The 19,459-nt window shown below is 37.2% G+C and overlaps 1 protein-coding gene across 8 annotated transcripts in view; it reads left to right on the top strand.

The window, feature by feature from the left end:
* Window positions 1-19,459, top strand: part of MAPK10 (mitogen-activated protein kinase 10) — a 441,578-nt gene that overhangs the window by 107,683 nt on the left and 314,436 nt on the right. For 5 of the 8 annotated variants that reach the window (XM_072942942.1, XM_072942926.1, XM_072942889.1 and 2 more), the window contains exons 2-3: window positions 5,460-5,547; window positions 15,397-15,463. The exons of 1 other annotated variant lie outside the window; for it this stretch is intronic. The gene's annotated coding sequence lies outside the window, so the exon portion shown is untranslated. Of the gene's footprint in view, window positions 1-5,459; window positions 5,548-15,396; window positions 15,464-19,062; window positions 19,131-19,459 lie in introns of all 8 variants that reach the window. 2 more of the 8 variants (XM_072942900.1, XM_072942895.1) reach the window with 2 other exon arrangements.

Here is a 19,459-nt window from a genome sequence, read left to right as displayed (position 1 = left end):
TATGTATATTCTTAATTATTTCCACATAATAAATTATCAGGTGTGGTATTTATATTTCAGAGACCACACACTTTCCTTCAGGAGCAGGAATTGTTTCTCTGAAATGGTGCCAGGTTTTTCAGCCTTTAGCCTAGTCCTTTGAAAGAACTTTCTTCTGGAGTCTGGCTTAAGAAACAAAAACAAAAACAAAAACAGAAAAACCTTCAACCTGCCTCCTCCAGGATTAAGCTGTCTCCTTAAGGCTGAGTGGGATTGGCTTGTAAGCTGTTTGAATTGAGCTGTTGTGCGGTAAATTGTTTGAGCTTTTGAAAACTGTGCTTTACTCTAGAGGAAAAACCTCTAGGAAATGGGATTCCAGTTATCTAGGTATTTTGAGGGCACTCCCACCCCCACAACGACTCTGGTCAATTTTACGTGTGAAATTCTTGGTCCTTCCTCTTGTGCATTTTTAACTAAATGGACCATTCAAGTTCTGACAAATGGATTTCATACAACTTCCTTCGTCTAATGGGTATTAATATGTTTTAGTCATAGTTTGTACGTTTCCACACTGGACTGAAGCCTTCCTTTGCAAACAGGCTGCTACTGCTGCTTCTCTGGCTAAAGTCCTTTTAGGAAAGATTACCCCTACCTGGAGAACTCCTTTCAGACTTCGTAGTAGTTGAGGAACCCATTTTACTAGCCCAGTGTTTTAACAAGTCTGTGCTGTTTGGCTTGTTTTACAGCACTTTCACTGTACTTACCACCCTCAAACATCTGGTTTAGTCACATGCACTAATGGCATTTTTAAGACTCAACTGGCAAAATTAGTAGAAGCCCTGCAAATAATGTGACCAAAGGCATTGCCACTTGTTCCTCTAATTCTCAGAGCCCCTGCTTTTGGAACTCATAGTTCTCATCCTTTGAGATAGTCACCAGCTGCCCAGTGTACTTGATTCCACCTTCTTTTGACTCACAACTGATAAAAGGAGAGATACTCCAGTATTGCAAGGCTGAATTGCTTCTAGTAAAAATAACCATGTTTGGTAGAACAGTCTTTTCACAGTGTGCTCTTGGGAGATAAAGACCTTAAGCATCACAGCGTGCAACCTGGAGATTTCATCTATTGGAAAAGATACTTCCAGAAGAACTCTCTTCAGCCTCACTGGAAAGGCCCTATCAAGTACTACTAACCAAGCTTTGTGCTACCAAACTCCAAGGTATAGACTCCTGGATCCATGTGACACATCTAAAGAAGATGTCAAATTCTGACCTGCACATCATCTGATAACCTGAAAATAAAGATTTCCTGGGATTGATGTAGACAATAGCTGATGAGACAACATTTCCAAGACATTCTGACCAGATCTGTTGGAAATTTGTCGCCAAACCTTTGATGATGATGTAATGCTTCAGATGATCTCCAATGTCTATGATCTTGATAATATTTGTACTTTGGATAAATAGTGTCTGAGAGTTCTCCCTCCTACCTCTCATTGTTACTTATGTGACCATAATAGGTTTCCAGTTTGTGCACTTTCCATCCAACATGAGACATAACACCTAAGAAAAATTTCCTAATATTGAAGGAAAAAGCTGCTGAAACTAAAACCCCTGAGTCTTGATCATCAGTGTTTTCAGAGAAAGATCTTGGTCAAAAGGGGAAAATGTAAAAATTAATTAAAAAGAGGGAACCAGAAGAGGGAGTACTCATGCTCTGTGATGATAGCAGAGCTCAACAGGAAAAGGAAAGACTCTTCTTTCCTGGCAAGGACTTAGCCAGTGAAAAACCATGGATGCTTTGTTTATGATAGCTCCCTGCCCCATTTTCTTTTCTTCTCTGTAAAAACATTCTCCTTCCTTTGCAGTGCAGGGACTTGCTTGTGGCTCATCATGGTTGCAGACCCCAAACTGCAATTCTCTGCTGATCCCAAATAAACCCATCTTTGCTGAGGAAGCATCTGGCAGTCTGTTTCAGCTCAACAATTTGCATTTTAAAGAGAGATGAGGAGATCTCCCTTAAAGGTTTTGTTTTTATTCTCATATAAAAAGAAACATCTGAAACTCAGAAAATGTTTGGACATAGAAATTTTGGGGCTAGAAGGAATATCTTTTCCCATGGATTAAAATATACAGTTCTTGAAAAGATTTAAGCAGGCGTTCACAAAAGATATGTGAATACAGCTAAAGAAATGAGCAGGTGCTCCACATCATTAGTTACCTGGGGAATATAAATTAAATCCAAGATGAGATAGTACTACACACCTGTTAGAATTGCTAAAAATAAAAAATAGGACTTAAGCAGGCGTTCACAGAAGATATGTGAATAGCAGCTAAAGAAATGAGTTAGTCACCTGGGGAATATAAATAAGTCCAAGATGAGATAGTACTACACACCTGTGAGAATTGCTGAAACGAAAAATAAAAAACAAAAAAGCCCAACGAACACCAAGAGATGATAAGAATGTGGACTAACATTGCAGATGCAGTGAAGGTGAACTGCAAATGCAAAAATGGTACAGTCGTTTGGAAAACTGACATTTCCTTTAACATTAAACATACATTTACCACATGACCCTGCAATTCTACCTCTACGTATTTACCAACATTGAAAAAAAAAATTCTGTCTATCCAAAAACATGTATGCAAATACTTACTGCTCAGAAATAAAAAAGATGAAAAAAGAAATTAAAAAATGAATATTGATTTATGTAGGAACATGAATTCATTTCAAATGTATTAAGAACTCAACAGGCTGCGTAATATTTGATTTTACTTACAGTCTAGAAAAAAAATTGTGGGGACAGAAAACAGATCAGTTGTTGCCAAGGCCTTGAGATAGGGTGAGAGGGTTACCTTAAAATTGTACCATGAGGGAATTTTTAGGGTGAGGGAACTGATAAATTTCTTAATAGTGGTTGTAGCTATAGGACAGTATGCATTTGGCAAAGCTCATAGAACTGTCCCTAAAAAAGAGTTAATTCTACTGTATGCAAATTTAAAACATGAATAAAAATTTAGAAGTTAATAAAATTCTATTTTAATAAGAAAAAGAAAATGCCATACCAAAGTGTCTGTAGTGGCCGTATGAATATGCATTGCATACTTCCAGCACAAAGAGCTTGATTGACCAAAGGGCCAGCTTCTGCACTTGCAATTCTTTGCTGCATTTGCCAGTGACTGAGCATAGCTGGGATACTAAGGGAGGCCCATTCCTGAGTGTCATGGGTCTCCCCAATGGCCTTGTTGAAACTTCCTTATGCTATACCAGAGTGTAAGACACTTCCACCTAACCTCCTTTCCTTCTTCACTCAAGTCAGACTTGCATGGTGGTTATGGTTCTCCCAGCCTCACTGGCTCTCTTCTCAATTTCTCCCACACAGGCATTTCCCTGAATAAAATCCTTGCATGTTTAATCTTGTCTTGGCAGCTGCTTGTTGTAGGACTTGAACCAACACAGCCTCCAATTTTATGCTCTATAATATGATCACCACAGAGATAAAATGCATAATCACTTTTTTAATTACTTTTACCTAATCATCTTTTTAATAAAAAGTTTATTGAATACAGTATACATGAAGACATACAAAATGTAAACATACAGGCTCTATGAATTTTTGCAAAGTGAAAATATCACCTAGATCAAGAATAGTAACATTACTAGTAATTCAGAAGCAAATTTCTCTCCATGCCTCACCAGCTTATGTCCTCTTCCAGTCACTGATTCCATCTCAAAGATAATTAGTGGCCCGAATTCCTACCACTATAGATCTGTTTTGCCTATTGTTGAATTTTAAAAAAGTGGCATCAGTAAATATACTTTTATTTTGATCTGGCTCCTTTCAATTATGATTATGCTTGTGAGGATCATTCATGACGGTACACATAGCATCAGTTTATTCCTTTTCATTGTTGTGAAATATTTCACTAAATGAATATATACCACAATTAATTTATTGTATCAATAGAATAGTCCATTCTAGTATTGATGGACATCAGTGTTTTTTCACTTTTGTGCTCTTACAAATAATGTCATTATGAACGTAACTTGGACATGTGTTCTGGTACAAATATATGTGCATTCCTATTTGGTATATCACTAGGAGTAGAATTGTGATCATAGATTATGTATATGATCAGAGTAAGAAGATATTACCAAACAATTATGTACTATATATTATATGGTTATACTTCTATCAGCGGTATATAAGCATTTCATTTCTTCTACAATCTCATCGTCATCATCAATGTTTGATATAAAATTGACAAGGACATAACAGTAAAGGAAAACTACAGGCCAATTTCTCTCATAGACAAAGATGCAAAAAATCTTAGATAAACTAGCAAACAGACTCTAGGAATCTAAAAAAAGATAATACATCACAATTTACCTTGATTTATTCCTGAAATGCAAAGGGAGTTTAGTATCTGAAATATCAATTGATGTGTTTCTCCACAATATCAGAATAAAAGAGAAAAGTCACATAATTGTCTAAGTAGAAGGGAAAAAGCATTTGATAATATTTAACACCCAACCATGGTTTAAAAAAACTCTTGGCAAACTGAAGTGAGGGGAACTTCATTAATTTAATACAGAATATATATTATGAAGAATATATATGTGTGTGGCCTAGTTGTTGTAGACTAAATTTTGTGTCCCCCACCAAATTCATATGTTAATATATATATATATATGAAGCATGTAGCAAACACCATTTGTAATGGTGAGATATTGAAAGCTTTCCCCCTGACATAAAGAAGGAGACAAGGAGATGTTCTCTTTTATCATTTTTACTTAACTTTTTTAGTGTGAAGGTCTAGTCAGAGAATAAGGCAGAAAAAAATGGTGTAAGTATTGGGAAGAAAGAAATAAAATAGTCATTATGCACAGATGTCATGACTGGATGCATAAGAAACCCAGAAGACTACAGATAAATTTTAGAATTAATAAGTGAATTTAGCTAGGTTGTTAGATACAAAGTCAGTTTATGAAACTAAATTTTATTTCTACATATCAGGAACAAAACTGTTGGAAATTTTAAGGAAAGTACAATTCAACATAACATCAGAAATGGCTTCATCAGTGCTTATGCTAAATGACAATACACTGCTATGCTTTTGGTGTCCTCTTATCAGAGTTTTTCATAGTTTTCCAATCTCTCGACTCAGTGGGTTGTTAGCTACCATTTCTGTTGCTCTCACTATGCTTATTTCTAACTGCAACTTCTCTTAGTAATTTTATGCCCTAACTGTGCTATGATTGGAAAAATCAATAAAATTGTATAATGGGTAAAAACTATTTTAATAAAACTGAAAGCATTTGAGCACCCAGACTTTGCGACTTTTATTTTGGCCGTCTAGGCCATGTCAGGGCCTTTTATACTTATATCCAAGATCTGATTTTGCTCAAAGTGACTGAGATTGCCAAAAGTGCAAACTCCAGGGAAGAATGCTGTAATTCTGTGTCTGTCTTTCTTTAGATGATAGAAGAGACTAATGAACTCCCCAGCTCCTTACTTGAATAGGACATTTCTTCAAGTTTTCCAAGAGATTATTTCATCTTGAAAGGTAAAGAAAAAGGAAAGTTGATTTTAGCTTCTGTACAGAAATTTTAAGCAAGATATTTTATCTCCCTCAGGACAAAAATTTGATTTAAATCTTGTCACTAAGTTTGGTATTAGATACTGACTCTGATGTGATTTAAAATGCACAATCACCCTTAGGTAATGTGCTGACTTTAAGAAGACTTTGTTTCTAATACTAGTTGAATTTGGCTCAGCTTAGTAAGTAAGATTATAGCCAAATAGATACTATTAACCAAATAAGCCAATAATTATCAGGACCTGACCCCAAAAATTGGGCTTTAGAAAGATGTAATCCAATAAGCATTGAATCTCTGTAGCTAATTTAACAGATGGAGCAAAAGGAACTAGTGAAGAGCTAGGCTTTTCTGGTTGACAGGAGCTGGTGGGACTACGTTATTAAATATCTGCGCTCTAGTCATAGCCTGTGGGTACAGAGCTGGCATTACAGATAGTTTCTACTCTATTTAAGAAATACTAGTAGTAGCTCCCTAAATTGATTTCATCGCTCATTAATATGTCATGAACTTCAATTGGAAAAGCACTAATTTAGATGACACCAAGATTCAATCTTTAAAAAATATATATATATATATTTATTGAAGTATAGGCAGTTTACAATGTTGTGTCAATTTCTGGTGTCCAGCACAATGCTTCAGTCATACATGAACATACATATATTATTTTCATATTCTTTTTCACCATAAGTTACTACAAGGTATTGAATATCGTTCTGCTGTGCTATACAGTAGGACCTTGTTGTTTATCTATTTTATATATAGTAATTAGTATCTTATTAGTCTATTTCTACTTTTAAAGTGATTCATGTAAAAAATGGTAAATTTTATTGTAGCATATGGGTAAGCTAGAGGAGATTCTAATAAAATAACCCAGAAACAAACATAAGAACCCAAACCTGATCCTGAATTTCTGCATTTGTGAGGCAGGACTGAAAACCTTTTCCCTACACCATTATTATGAGGATAAATAACATAGTGAATATGTGTAAAATAGCTGCGTGGAGCCTATGGTGAATGGTTGTTTGCAAAGATACTGATCAGATTCTTCCCCTACCTTCTTGCAAAGATAGCTGAACAGTCTTCTTTCCCCGCTGTAACAGGACGTGCCATTTCTTCTAAGAGGTATGGTCCATTCTCCTCATGTTTCCAACTCCTGCTGGAGTCTGGGCTGGCTTTTAAGCTTTGCCTAATAAAAGGTGAAGTGATGCTGTGGTCTTCTGTGCTTTGGCAACAAGAAGCTGTGTGCTTTCATTCTTATCTTTTTGAAACTCTTTGACTAACATGTGAAGGCTTTTTGAGAATGAGAGACCAGGTATAGAGACCCAGTAGTCCATACCAATCACCAGACATGAGAAAAGCCACATTGGCCCACCCAGCCCAGTTGTTGTAGACTAAATTTTGTGTCCCTCACCAAATTCATGTGTTAAATCCTAATACTCAATATAATGGTATTTGGAGGTGGGGCCTTTAGGAGGTGATTAGGTCATGAGGGTGGAACCCTCATGAATGAGATTGGTGCCCTTTTAAAGAGGCTCCAGAGAGATCCCTTGCCTCTTCTGCTGTGTGAGTGCACAGTGAGAGGATAGCCCATCCAGGAATTGGGAAGCAAGCTCTCACCAGACACCACATCTGCAGATGTCCCGTTCTTAGACTTCCAGCCTCCAGAACTATGAGAAACGCATGTTGTTCAACTCACCCAGCCTATGATATTTTGGTATAGCAACACAAATAAACTGACACCAGTCAAGCCTACCTATTCCTGTAGCCATAGAGTAATTCCATTTGAGACCAGCAGAGGAACCACCTATCTCAACCCAGCACAAACTGTTGGTCCACCAAATCATAAACAAAAAAAAAGTTGGGTGTTATTTTAAGTTACTCTGATTTGGAGCAGTTTATTACACAGGTTGGATAAATGATAGATTTGTCATGAGTGAAGGAAAAATATTTAGTTTTCAGGGGAGGATATAGCTCAGTGTTCAAATGCATGCTTAGCATGCATGAGGTCCTGGGTTCAGTCTCCAGTACCTCCATTAAATGAATAAATAAATACATAAATAAACCTAATTACCACCCCCCAAAAAACAAAAAAATTTAATTTTGAAGTACAATTTCTAAGATAACTATTTTTAAATACTGAGATTTATTTCTTACGATTAGGTAGACAACATTAAAAAATGTTTTTTGGCTTATTTTTGTTCTCACTGTATGTTTATCTCATTTCCAGATTATATATATACCTAAACCACCACTATTTAAGACAAAATTGAGTTTGTTGAAAATTTGTAAATCAGAAAGAATCTTTGCTTTTAATTAGTTTGGGCCCCTTACATATAAATAAGTGTTAGATAAATGGGACACAAATATCACAGCTAATACTTGGAGATAGGTCTGTATTGCATAATGTAGAAGACCTGTGGATGATCAATATTTGAATCTCTCTCAATGAGAAAACAATAAGGTAGATAATTTCTTTCTTTGAGTGTGATAGGGGATTATAACTCTAATTAGTCATAATGCAGCGAACTAAATTTTGCAAGTGCAGATTGTTTTTTCAAAAAGTTTGCAGAGTGTAATATTAGTAATAGCTAACACTTATTGAATATTTAATGTATCAGACATATTCTAAGCATTTTTTAACATTTTTTATTGATTTATAATCATTTTACAATGTTGTATCAAATTCCAGTCTAGAGCACAATTTTTCAGTTATATATGAACATGTATATATTCGTTATCACATTTTTTTCTCTGTGAGCTACCATAAGATCTTGTATATATTTCCCTGTGCTATATAGTATAATCTTGTTTATCTATTCTACCATTTTGAAATCCCAGTCTATCTCTTCCCACCCCCTGCCCCCTTGGCAACCACAAGTTTGTATTCTATGTCTGTGAGTCTATTTCTGTTTTGTATTTATGCTTTGTTTATTTGTTTGTTTGTCTTTTAGATTCCACATATGAGTGATCTCATATGGTATTTTTCTTTCTCTTTCTGGCTTACTTCACTTAGAATGACATTCTCCAGGAGCATCCATGTTGTTGCAAATGGCGTTATGTTGTCGGTTTTTATGGCTGAGTAGTATTCCATTGTATAAATATACCACCTCTTCTGTATCCAGTCATCTGTTGATGGACATTTAGGCTGTTTCCATGTCTTGGCTATTGTAAATAATGTATTCTAAGCATTTTTTAAAAGCATTGTATGATTACACCTCAATTTCCTTCTCTGTAACAAAGGGATAATAGTAGTAGGTATAGGTGAGGAAACTGAGGCACATTGACTTGGTTTGGGTTGCCTAGAAGCAGAACTTGAGATGGGGATTCTTATACAAGTGATTTATTGTAAGAATGCTCTTGGAAGAAAGGTGGTGAAGGAATCAGGATAGGAGAAGGAAAAAACTAAGCCAGAATGTGCTCTCAGATAAAGCCTAGCTTCAACCTAATCCTATGGGGAGTTCTGGAATAGTAATTGTATCAAAAGGCTAGTCCTACTTTGAGTAAAGGAGTCCAGCCTTTTGTATTCCTGTATCAGGCAGTTACTAGTTGTGGACTGGCTGCAGCTGTGATTTCTGGGGTACCTAATGTTCTAGAAAGGATAAAGCTCCTGTTGCCAAAGGGCAGTTCTCAAGGAAAAGGAGCAAATGTGATCCAGGAACAGCAATTACACCAGCTGAGGGATGGGGGCACCAATGGAGTAAAGGGATCTGGATGGGGCATCAGCAGTGTCTGATATAGTCCTCCTTTTGCACTGATGAAATCCACTTGTTTCTCACATTCAGGCTTACTCTGTCCAAGTGTTGCTTCCCCAAGATTCTGACTGGTTACAAGTTTTGGAAAACCTGCAAGAGAAGGATGAGTAGGAAAAACTACAGCCTCTGTTGTTACAGTAGATCCTAAGATCATATCTGATACTCATTATCTTCTGCTTTTACCTTCCATTCTATTTTCTCTCCCTGCTGGTTAGCACTTCTCCAGTTTAAGGTGGCCTGCCTGCTGGAGTGACCAAGACTCTCAGTCCTGAAAAGTTTAAGCCCCTGATTATTTTGTCTTCATCAGACCAGTGTTCCTAAATTAACTCACTTAGTGTTGAAACTGGCATAGGAATACTAAGAGATGTCCTGCAGATTATCTGAGTGTCAGTCATATTCTGTGTCCCCACTATGTAGCAATAGTCGCTTAGCCTCATGATGACCAGGGTTATCGTCTCTGCCAGTGTATTAACTTCTCTTTGCTAGTCTGCTGGAACAAGGAGCACAGTGACCAGGCAGCCATTATAGCTTTAAGGTCAGTGGGATTCTTAATGTATCCCCTGGTGGGAGCGAGTACCTCCTGAGAGTCAGGATGTCTATTCCCACAGAGCCTAAAGATTCAAGGATAGGAACAGACATTCCTCGAGGGGGTTATTGGAGTGACTGTAAGCAGGAAAACTCCTGTTTGTACTCCTTTGTTCCCATATATTCTACGTTTTGGAGATACAGCACTGAATAAAGGGTATTGGTTCAATGAGTATACTGTATCCTGAAGGCCAGTGTTCTGTCCTCACAGGGCGTCTTCTTCAAACTGGCCCTTAGCTGCATTTTCAAGAAGTGATTCCACTATTCTGTTAGCTCAGCAGCTTTAGATGGTATGGTATGTGTTAGACCAGTGGATTTTATTATTATGGTCTCACTACTAAACCTCCTTTGCCATAAATTGTGTCCATTGACTTGAGGCAATGTTATGAGGGATCTCAACTCATAACAGGAGTACTTGTCAGTTATGATCGAAATAAATCATTGCCCTTTTATAGGAGGAAGGAATCTGATGCAATCAGTTTCACATCACTAGGTTGACTGGTGTCTGTGAGGGATGGTTCTGTATTGGAAGCTTGGCATCTGTCTTTGTCGCCGACATGTTGAGTAGTCCACAGTGATGGTAGCTAGAACAGCCTTGGGGGCCCGTGCTGTTGGGGTCATGAATGAATAGCCTTATTCTTTGCCACTGTGTCCTCTCTGTTCATGTACCCATGGTGCCAGCACTGATTTGGCCAACTACAGAAGCTAGGTGACATCCTAGCAGCAGAGTCATCCTATCCACTTCATTTCTGAGCATTTCTTCAGTAGATACACTCTGGTGGGTATTGATGTGGAATAGAGATCTTTGTGCTGAGTCCCATAAGTCCTTCTACGTGCCTCTTCCCCAGATACTAATTTTTTTCAAAACTGAAGTGTAGTCAGTTTATAATGTTGTGTCAATTTCAGGTGTACAGCATAATGTTTCAGTCATAAATATACATACATATATGCATTTTCATGTTCTTTTTCATTATAGATTACTATAAGGTATTGAATATAGTTCCCTGTGCTATACAGTAGAAACTTGTTGTTTATCTATTTTATATATAGTAGTTAGTATTGGCAAATCTCGAGCTCCCAATTTATCCCTTCTCACCCCCTTTCCTCTTTGGTAACCATAAATTTGTTTTCTATATTTGAGTTTCTGAGTCTGACTCTGTTTTGTAACTAAGTTCATTTGTGTCTTTTTTTTTTTTAGATTTCACATATAAATGATATCATATGGTATTTGTCCTTCTCTTTCTGGCTTACTTCACTTAGAATGACAATCTCCAGGTCCATCCATGTTGCTGCAAATGGCATTATTTTATTCTTTTTTATGGCTAAGTAATATTCCATTGTGTTCATATACTGCAGCTTCTTTATCCAGTCATTCTCCAGATATTCTCATCCATGATTTACCAGTATTGCTACTTTCAGGTCTCTGATCAACCAGCTAAGCAATTTGCCTCACAGAAACTGTGTGTATTCTTCCCTTGGACACTTCTCTTTCCATGCAAAATGGATGGCCAGATGCACTGCCCAGATCTCTCCCTGTTGGAGGGGTTTCCTCTCACTACTCTCTTTTAGAGTCAACTTGAGTGGCACTGTAGACCACCAACTGACCTTTATCAGCTTGTACCAACATACTGAGCTGACCCATCTGTGAACTAAGTTTAGTTTCTGTTCTTCGCCAGCTGGTCATGGGGAAAGCCACCTCCACTCAAGCCCTAATTTGGTCACAGATGTGAGCTGAGGGTGAGGCCTTGGTACCGCAGTGGTGAATGACATGGAAATCTGTACCACATATTTGTGCAACTTTCTTGTGCCCTCTGAACCTGATAGCTACATCACTTCCATTTTATACGTATTTTCAGAGTTGGTTCTCTGGAAGTGGACTCTAGGAAAAATTTGAGGTACAAGATGTTTTTAAAGAATCAATAGTTGTGAAAGGAAGTAGAAGGAGGCAAGACTGGGCATAGGAAGAAGTCAGATTTCATCCAGGTCCACCTAGGCATTGGACGACCTGATTGGGAGCTCTGCAGCAACTGGACTGCAGGACTGTTGGAGTGTCCTGCAATAGGCTGGAAGAGCCAGGCCTTGGCTTCCTTGTCTCTCTCAGTCACTTGATGTGGGCACTGGGAAAGGTATAACCTGGGGTTAAGTGTCTCTCTGCTGCTGAGGCAGACCCTTAAGGAGCTGAGTGCTGGAAGTTGTCTGTACTTCTACTGTTGGTTGGCAAGTCTTCCTCTGAGCTCCGTATCTGTCTCAGCCAGCCTAACCTTATGACTCAATGGGATAGGTCTGATCGTATCCAGATCGTCATCTGCAGTTGCAACTGTGTGTCCCGTGATCAGATGCTCAGTCTTCACTGGAGCCCAGGAACATGCCAGAAGCTGTTTGTAAATAGTGCCTAATTCTGTGCTACAGATGACATGCTCTTATTCTAGAAGCCTAAGGCTCTGTGCTGCAGTTCCCCTATGAGGGCTTGTCAGAAATTCTATTTGGTGTCTTTCTTTAGCAGGTACCTCTCCTATGAGATCTGCTAGGCTATCTGTCCCAAGCTGAAGGGCTGCTTTTACACAGCTTGGACCTTCTGTAAAGACCTTTTTATTTTTTGCTCTGAGACCAATTCCAATCTAGCAGTCTTTCTCATCTCTCAGTAAATGGGTTGGTGTTATATTCCAAACAGAACATGCTGCACTAAAATCCCAAATTGGCCTACCCAGTGCTGTGCTTCTTTTTCAGATGTGCAAGGTGAATAACTTGCTCTTTAATTTGAAGAGGATCGTTGAGCATGACCTGGGTCACTGGACCCTTAAATGTTTTACTGATGAGATAGGCCCTTGAATCTTTGCAAGGTTTATCTCCTACCCTCTGGAACACACTCATTTCACTGTGGCACTCAGAATACTTGCCGCTTCTTGCTAATCAGGTCTGATCTGTATGATATCATCATTATAGTAAGTTTATGTGATGCTCTATAGAATGTCCAGATGGTCCAGGTGCCTTTATTATAACAGGCAGCAGGAGGTTTATAGCCCTAGGTCAAGGCAGTGAATTAATATTTTTGTCCATCTCATGTGAGTGAAAGTCATGAAACATGAGACAGATTTGTCCAGGACTCCATTTACTATCTCATTTCCATAATGACACCGGATATCAGCATCAAATCAGACCCTGTGTACAACAGCCCTCAAAAGATCTGGGTATTCTCTTTCCCCAGGATATCATTAACTGAGTGAACTACTGTAGTCCTTTGGGGGTAAGATTGGGAAATTACTGCTATATACATTTTCTGTAGTCTTTTACAATCCTTCCTAATGTAGTCCCAGCCTCTACTTAAGTGAATGAGTTCTAGGTCTGGAAATTGGTTCTGAACTGGAAATTGGACAAAGGGTCATGACTTTCCTATTGGAGGTCTGACTTCAGCTTTCTGCTCGTCCAGTCATGTTCTCCTTTGATTACATAAATTAGAGGTTATCCTTATTGTCTGTCTGTTTATTTCCCCTTAGGAACCCTATGTTTTATTTGCTGACTCCATTGATTCCTGTGAGTCAGGCCATCCGGTCCTTGCTGCCTGTCATGGTAATTATGCTTTTCTGGCATCTGAGGGTTAAGTGCCACCCTTAGACTGGCTCTTCTGGGAGCTTGTCATCCCTGCTGCGAGAGTGAGAGCAGCTCTGTAACGGCACCTCCTGTTACCAGCTCCAGTTCTCGGAAGGCGACCAGTCCCCAGTCAGCTTCTTAGACGTACAAATTTCCACTTAGAGTTTGCTCTCTGAAGATTCAGCCTGCAGTACTGGGTTAAGCCAAATTAAACATAATTTCTTTACAGAGGGTTTTTAAATGTCTTTTATGCCAAAATGGAATGTGAATTTCCATCAACAGTATATAACATTTTGAGTAAAACCCCTATTTAACTATTTTGTCATCGAAATTTCTTTAACTCCCAGACTGGCAGTTTCTTGGGCCCTGATATTATTGACACTATAGGTGAAAAATATCTCAAAATGTTATTTTTAGATTTATAATTCTCTAGTTATGAGCATGTTTTTACATCATTTTTATGTTTGTATATCCTTTTCTGTAAGCTGTTCATTGTTTGCTCATTTAAAAAAATTAGTTGTTAGTCTTTTGTTGATTTATAGAAGTTCTCTATAGATGGTCGGAATTAGTTCTTTTCCTAATATGATAGAAAATACTTTTTCTTGATTGTTATTTGACATTTGAAGTTAAGAACTTTTTTTACTTTTTTTCTCTTTCCTCCCTCCTTTCCTCTCACACTCCCTCCTTTCATTCCTCCTTTGTTTTCTTTATTTCCTATCATATTTTCTATCCTAAGCCATTGTAATAACCTTCTACTGGTAATAACCTGGCTTTCATTCTCTTCCTTGTCAGTTTTTTATTCATACAACAGCCAGAATGATTTTTAAGAAGGGCACATGTGACTATGTCACACCCAAGGCTTCAGATACTTCAGTGGTTTCTCGGTGCTCTTAAGATGAGGCACCAAGTTGGTTTACAAGTCTTCTGTAATCTGGGCTCTCACCTACTCCTGTAGCCCTGTCTTTAGCCACTTCCTTTCTTTTCCTTTAATGTGTCAGGCCTCATTGCCTTTAGAGCCTTCACAGGTACTGTCACCCATCTGTCCCTCTTCATGTCCATGCAACTTTGCCTGGGTAATTGCTTGTTCTTCAGAGCTTATCTCAAATGGCACTTCTGTAGGGGCAATTTTTCTACCCCTCAGATTGGGTCTCTGTTATATGCCTTTGCTGCATCCTGTAATAACCTTTGTAGTCCCTCAGCCAGCTACAGAGTATACATAATTAACCATTTGTTTAGTCAACTGTTTGTATCTCCTGCAAGATTCTAATCCCTGTGCTGTCAGGAGTTCTCTGTCTCTCCTTGGCCCTCTTTTTGTATTCCCAGCACTTGACAAAGGGTCTGGCACTGAGTAGATGTTCAATAAATAGTTGTTTAAAAACTATTGATTGAAGGAAAGAATGATTGAGTTTTGAGAATTAGGCAGTAGAAAAATGAAGATTTTTAGTACTATGCTGATACATTTACATTTTATGCCATGGAAAATGAGGAGTCATTAAAGTATTTAATAACAGAGATCAGTTTTAGGCTTGTTCTATTCTTCCCTCTCTTCCTGCAGTGTTGGATTTTCAATCAATAATTATTTCCTGAGTATTCTTTATATGACGAGGGATACGCATGGGTACATAGTAGGGCATCTGTAATTCCTTAATCAAAATAGAATGCATTTTTTCCTCTGTTGGTTTAGGGAATTGATTTTAAAATTATATCTGACTTTTTTCTGTTATTTTATTTTAAGCAAATAATTCTTAGAAGAGAGTTACTATTTCTTCTCAATACTCTCCCAATCCTCCCCAAAATTTCAGTGGTCTGAGCCATAATAACAATGTTTTATTAAACAGGTTAACATCACTGTATTAGGGAATTACATTTTTTTGTTTTGTTTTGTTTTAGGGAATTACAGATTTTAATGGTAATGACATGCTCAATGCTACTTTTGTGAAGAGAGGAAAACACCCATGTAAGTATCAGGTCTTGAAGAAAAAAGATCTATTTTTTGTCTTACATTTTTTAACCTAGAAATTATTAGATGATGATCTAATAATAAACATGATAATAATAATAATAATAATAATAATAATAATAATAATAATAATAACAGAATAATAAGCAGAAAAGATATCTCTGTGCTTCTTTACAGAATGGCTCCGTAATTTCTGTTTTAATCTCAGTACTTACTTTTGTTTACGTAATGCTTTTCATGTTCAAATTATTTACCAAAAATTAAGTAATTAATTATAATACTAGACCACGCAAGGCAGATAAGAATTATCTTCATTTTACAGATTAAGTCAACTGTACCATGTTCCAAGTGATTAATGTTTTAAAATCTCTAATACCAAATGGTCTCTGTTCCTCTGGAAGCAAGTGGAAATCCAAATTTACATAGTAATTATGTGTTCAATTGTGCTGAGAAAGCAAGTGGCAGGCCCAGATAATCCTCCAAAAAAAAAAATACTGGTAACATACAAAAGAGTTTTTTATTGTTGTTGAATCATAATGTTATTCACATATAGTAATTCCCTTCTTGGAAGTCCTCTGAAGCTAAAACAAAAACAAAAACCAAAACCCAAAATAAAAAGCCTTGGTAAATACTTTTTAATGTATAGAATCAATGTAATGAGATGGTTGAATTTGCATCCTGACAAATGAAAAAGAAGCCACAGTCTGTTTGGAGATAAGAATGATGCCCAGCCATTTCCTTATCGTTTGGTACATAGTAGTACTGGGCTGCATCCTGGTTACTATTAATACTCCTTCTGCAAGAAGAAAACTTTTGTGAGGAGAATTTATTGAAAAATAAATTATGAAATATTGTTGAGAATAATTCTTTAGCTTTATATTGTGGAAGGACTCTGATAAACATGCCATTTCTGTTTTTGAAAAAACATAATACTTTTTCTCTTTTTCATGGCAGAGAGACAAGTTATAATTGTTAGTGAAAAAAATGAGGAAAGTGTTTATCTATCGTTCTGTCATCTCCTCCATACTGTGTTCTACCATGTTCAGAAGGAAGGCCATCCCCATTCAAAAATAGAAAAGGAGAGTGTCTGGTTGATGGTATTTTAGTTCAGTGAGAACAGTTTCTTCAGCACTGTCTGATATTGTGCAAAAGTGCCAGATATATCATTATTTATAGATTCAGGGACTTCTATTTCTGATGATATGGTACCAGATGTCTTGAGTAACTCTTCTTGTAAAGAACATCTCTAAGTCCTGGAAAAAAATTTTAAAAATTGTTATTTAGATGAGTCATCAAGAAAATAAGGGAAATTATGGGAGAAATGACAAGAAGGCATGCATCAGAGGGCAAGAGACAGTCAGAGTCACTTTAATGAGCTGAGAAAGGGTTATGGGAGACTAGTCTTGGGACTTGTGCAAGGTGGAAGATTGGGCCATAAAGCTAGATCCTCCACATCCTCAGTGGTGGACCAGTGGGTGGACCAGAAAAACCCCGGCCTTCTGGAGGGTGATGTAGGGATTCTTGTCTATCTCTACCATGGCTCTGGGAAAAGCAGGGGAAAATATGTCTCTTGAGACGTCTCCATGAGGCCTGCCCTAACATGTTTTTTAAAAATTTTCCCAAATCCATACTATTTATGGATTGAAAAACCTTTGGCTAAAAACTAAAGTACTCTCAGACTTGGAGTGTTTTTAATGCCCCAAGCAAAATCAAAGGCAAATCTCTCTGAAGACATTCATTATAAACTCAGGCCGCAATGCAGTCCCTCAGGGAAAATTCCTATGCATATGAGCTGACAATAAAAATCATCAAATACATGCAGAACCATGAGTAAGAGCCAGTAAAAATGTCAAACTACATAATCAGACCAGCAAAGGCTGAATATTGGAATTTATCAGATGCCAAATGTAAGTATGAATATTTAATATTTTTAAAGAAGATGCAGGGTATTATCATAAATACCATAGGAGACAATAATCTGCCAAAAAGAACCAATTAGATTTTTAAAAAAGAACAAGAAGAGCTTCTGGAAATGATACATATAATTATTTGTGAGAAGCCTGAAGGACTGTTTACACAGCAGATTTGACATGATAAGGAAGGAAATAGTGACCTGTAACATGCCCTGAAGAAGAGAGGTGTAAAATTGGAAAGTATGAGAGAGAGGTACACGATACGTGTAAGACCGAGTAAGAGGGCTTAATATATATCTAACTGCAGTATCAGAGACTACAGAAAATGAAGATGAGGCAATATTTTAAAGAAATAATAGTGAAGATTATACAAAAATGATGAAGGGTGTGAAACTCAAATTCTAGAGGCTCACTGAATCCCTAGAAGAATCTTTAAAAGTAAACCCACACTGAGATCTATCCTAGTGCAAATGCCAAGCCTCAAAGACAAGTAAAGATCTTAGAAGCTGCATGATGATGACTTAGTTAATTTCTTCATAGCAACAGTAGGAGCCAGAAGACATTGTAATAAAACTTTTAAATAGCTGAGATAAAATTATTGTTCATCTCGAATTCTCTGCCATGTAAAACTCTCTCAAGAACAATTGTAGAATAGGTGTTCATTAGAGGAAATGCTAGAAGATTTACTTTGAGAAGCTGCAAAATCATCTTAGGAGGAAGAGCTGAGAAGAAAAGGTGAGCAAAGAAAATGGTAAACATGTACGAAACTCTAAATAACCAGTGAGCATGTTAACCATCAATAATGATGTCCAATTTGTGGAGTGAAAAAGATAAAGGTGAATTAAAATACTGGAAAAAAGAAGCTTTCAAGATGAGAAGGTGTAGCTTGAGTTAAAATGAGGAGGGAAAAAGTGTTATATCATCAGATATTAAGATAAATACCCATTTTATATTTTAGGGTAATTACTAACATAACAGAATTAGAGTATAAAATTTCCAACATATTCAAAAGAGAAATATGAAGTAAGAGATATATTTATGTAAATTAATTCAACTCTTTAAACTGTCAAAATATACTAGAGAACTTTGTGCAATTTGTTTTTCACATATCGAGGCAAAATATTTTAACCCTCTTTCTCTTCTGCCACCTTTTCCTCTCTCCTTCCTTATTTTCTTTAATTATTCCCTGGGCATCTGATATGTAATAGGACTTAGGTAGGTACTATGGATTCAGAGATAAATAAGACAGTTTGTCAGTAGTTCAAAGTCCACCTGCTCTCTAAAGGAAGGAATATTCTGATGACACAAAGAAGTGATAATTTTCATCCATGGGAACATAAGTGGAGCCTCAAAGAGGGCAACTATGAGAAACAAGAGAAGATTAAGAGGGTACAAGACCCTGAGCTGCTAACACAGCTCTAAATTGCAGTTATGAGGGTGACATAGACAGTTTTTATTGACTTGGAAACCACATTTGTTCATTTAATGCAGCTTTAATATTTTCCTTAAAAAAGTGGTCAAGTTAAAAAATGAAAAACTTAAGTATCAATTTTTGGTAGATTTTTCTTCCTCCCCAGCATTTATAGACTATTTATTATGTGCTGAGTACTATATATACATTGACCTACTTCATCCTCTCAAAGGACATATGAAGTAGGCACTATTACTGTCTCTGTTTCAAAGGTGGGGAAGCCTAGGCTGAACGGGGCAAAGTGATCGCACAAGAACTAACCAACTCCAGAACATAGATTGTAAGTGAACCGGAAGGGATCTGTGCTCAAATAAGTGTGGGATACACAGGACGAAAGAAAGCCAAGCATGCAACTTGTCTGATGGCTTTTTCAGTTTCTTTATGTGTCTGTAAAGGGGAGCAGCAGTATGCAACATTTCCCAAACCTGTGGAACTGATATGTTTGACCAGCATGACATGGGGGGTGCAGTCCAAATGCAAATTTATTTTTGTCTCTCACCATGTCTCTAAATTTTCTTCAGGGTAGTTGTATTTCCCTAGCCCCTGGATGAAAACTTGACAAGACTAGATTTTCTTGTCACTCAGTAGTAAAATCTTTAATTTACTTTT

The sequence above is a fragment of the Vicugna pacos genome, chromosome 2 (genome assembly GCF_048564905.1).
Source record: "Vicugna pacos chromosome 2, VicPac4, whole genome shotgun sequence".
Lineage (NCBI taxonomy): Eukaryota > Metazoa > Chordata > Mammalia > Artiodactyla > Camelidae > Vicugna > Vicugna pacos.
Note: the sequence above shows the minus strand (reverse complement) of the source record. Positions and strands in the feature narration are given on the sequence as shown.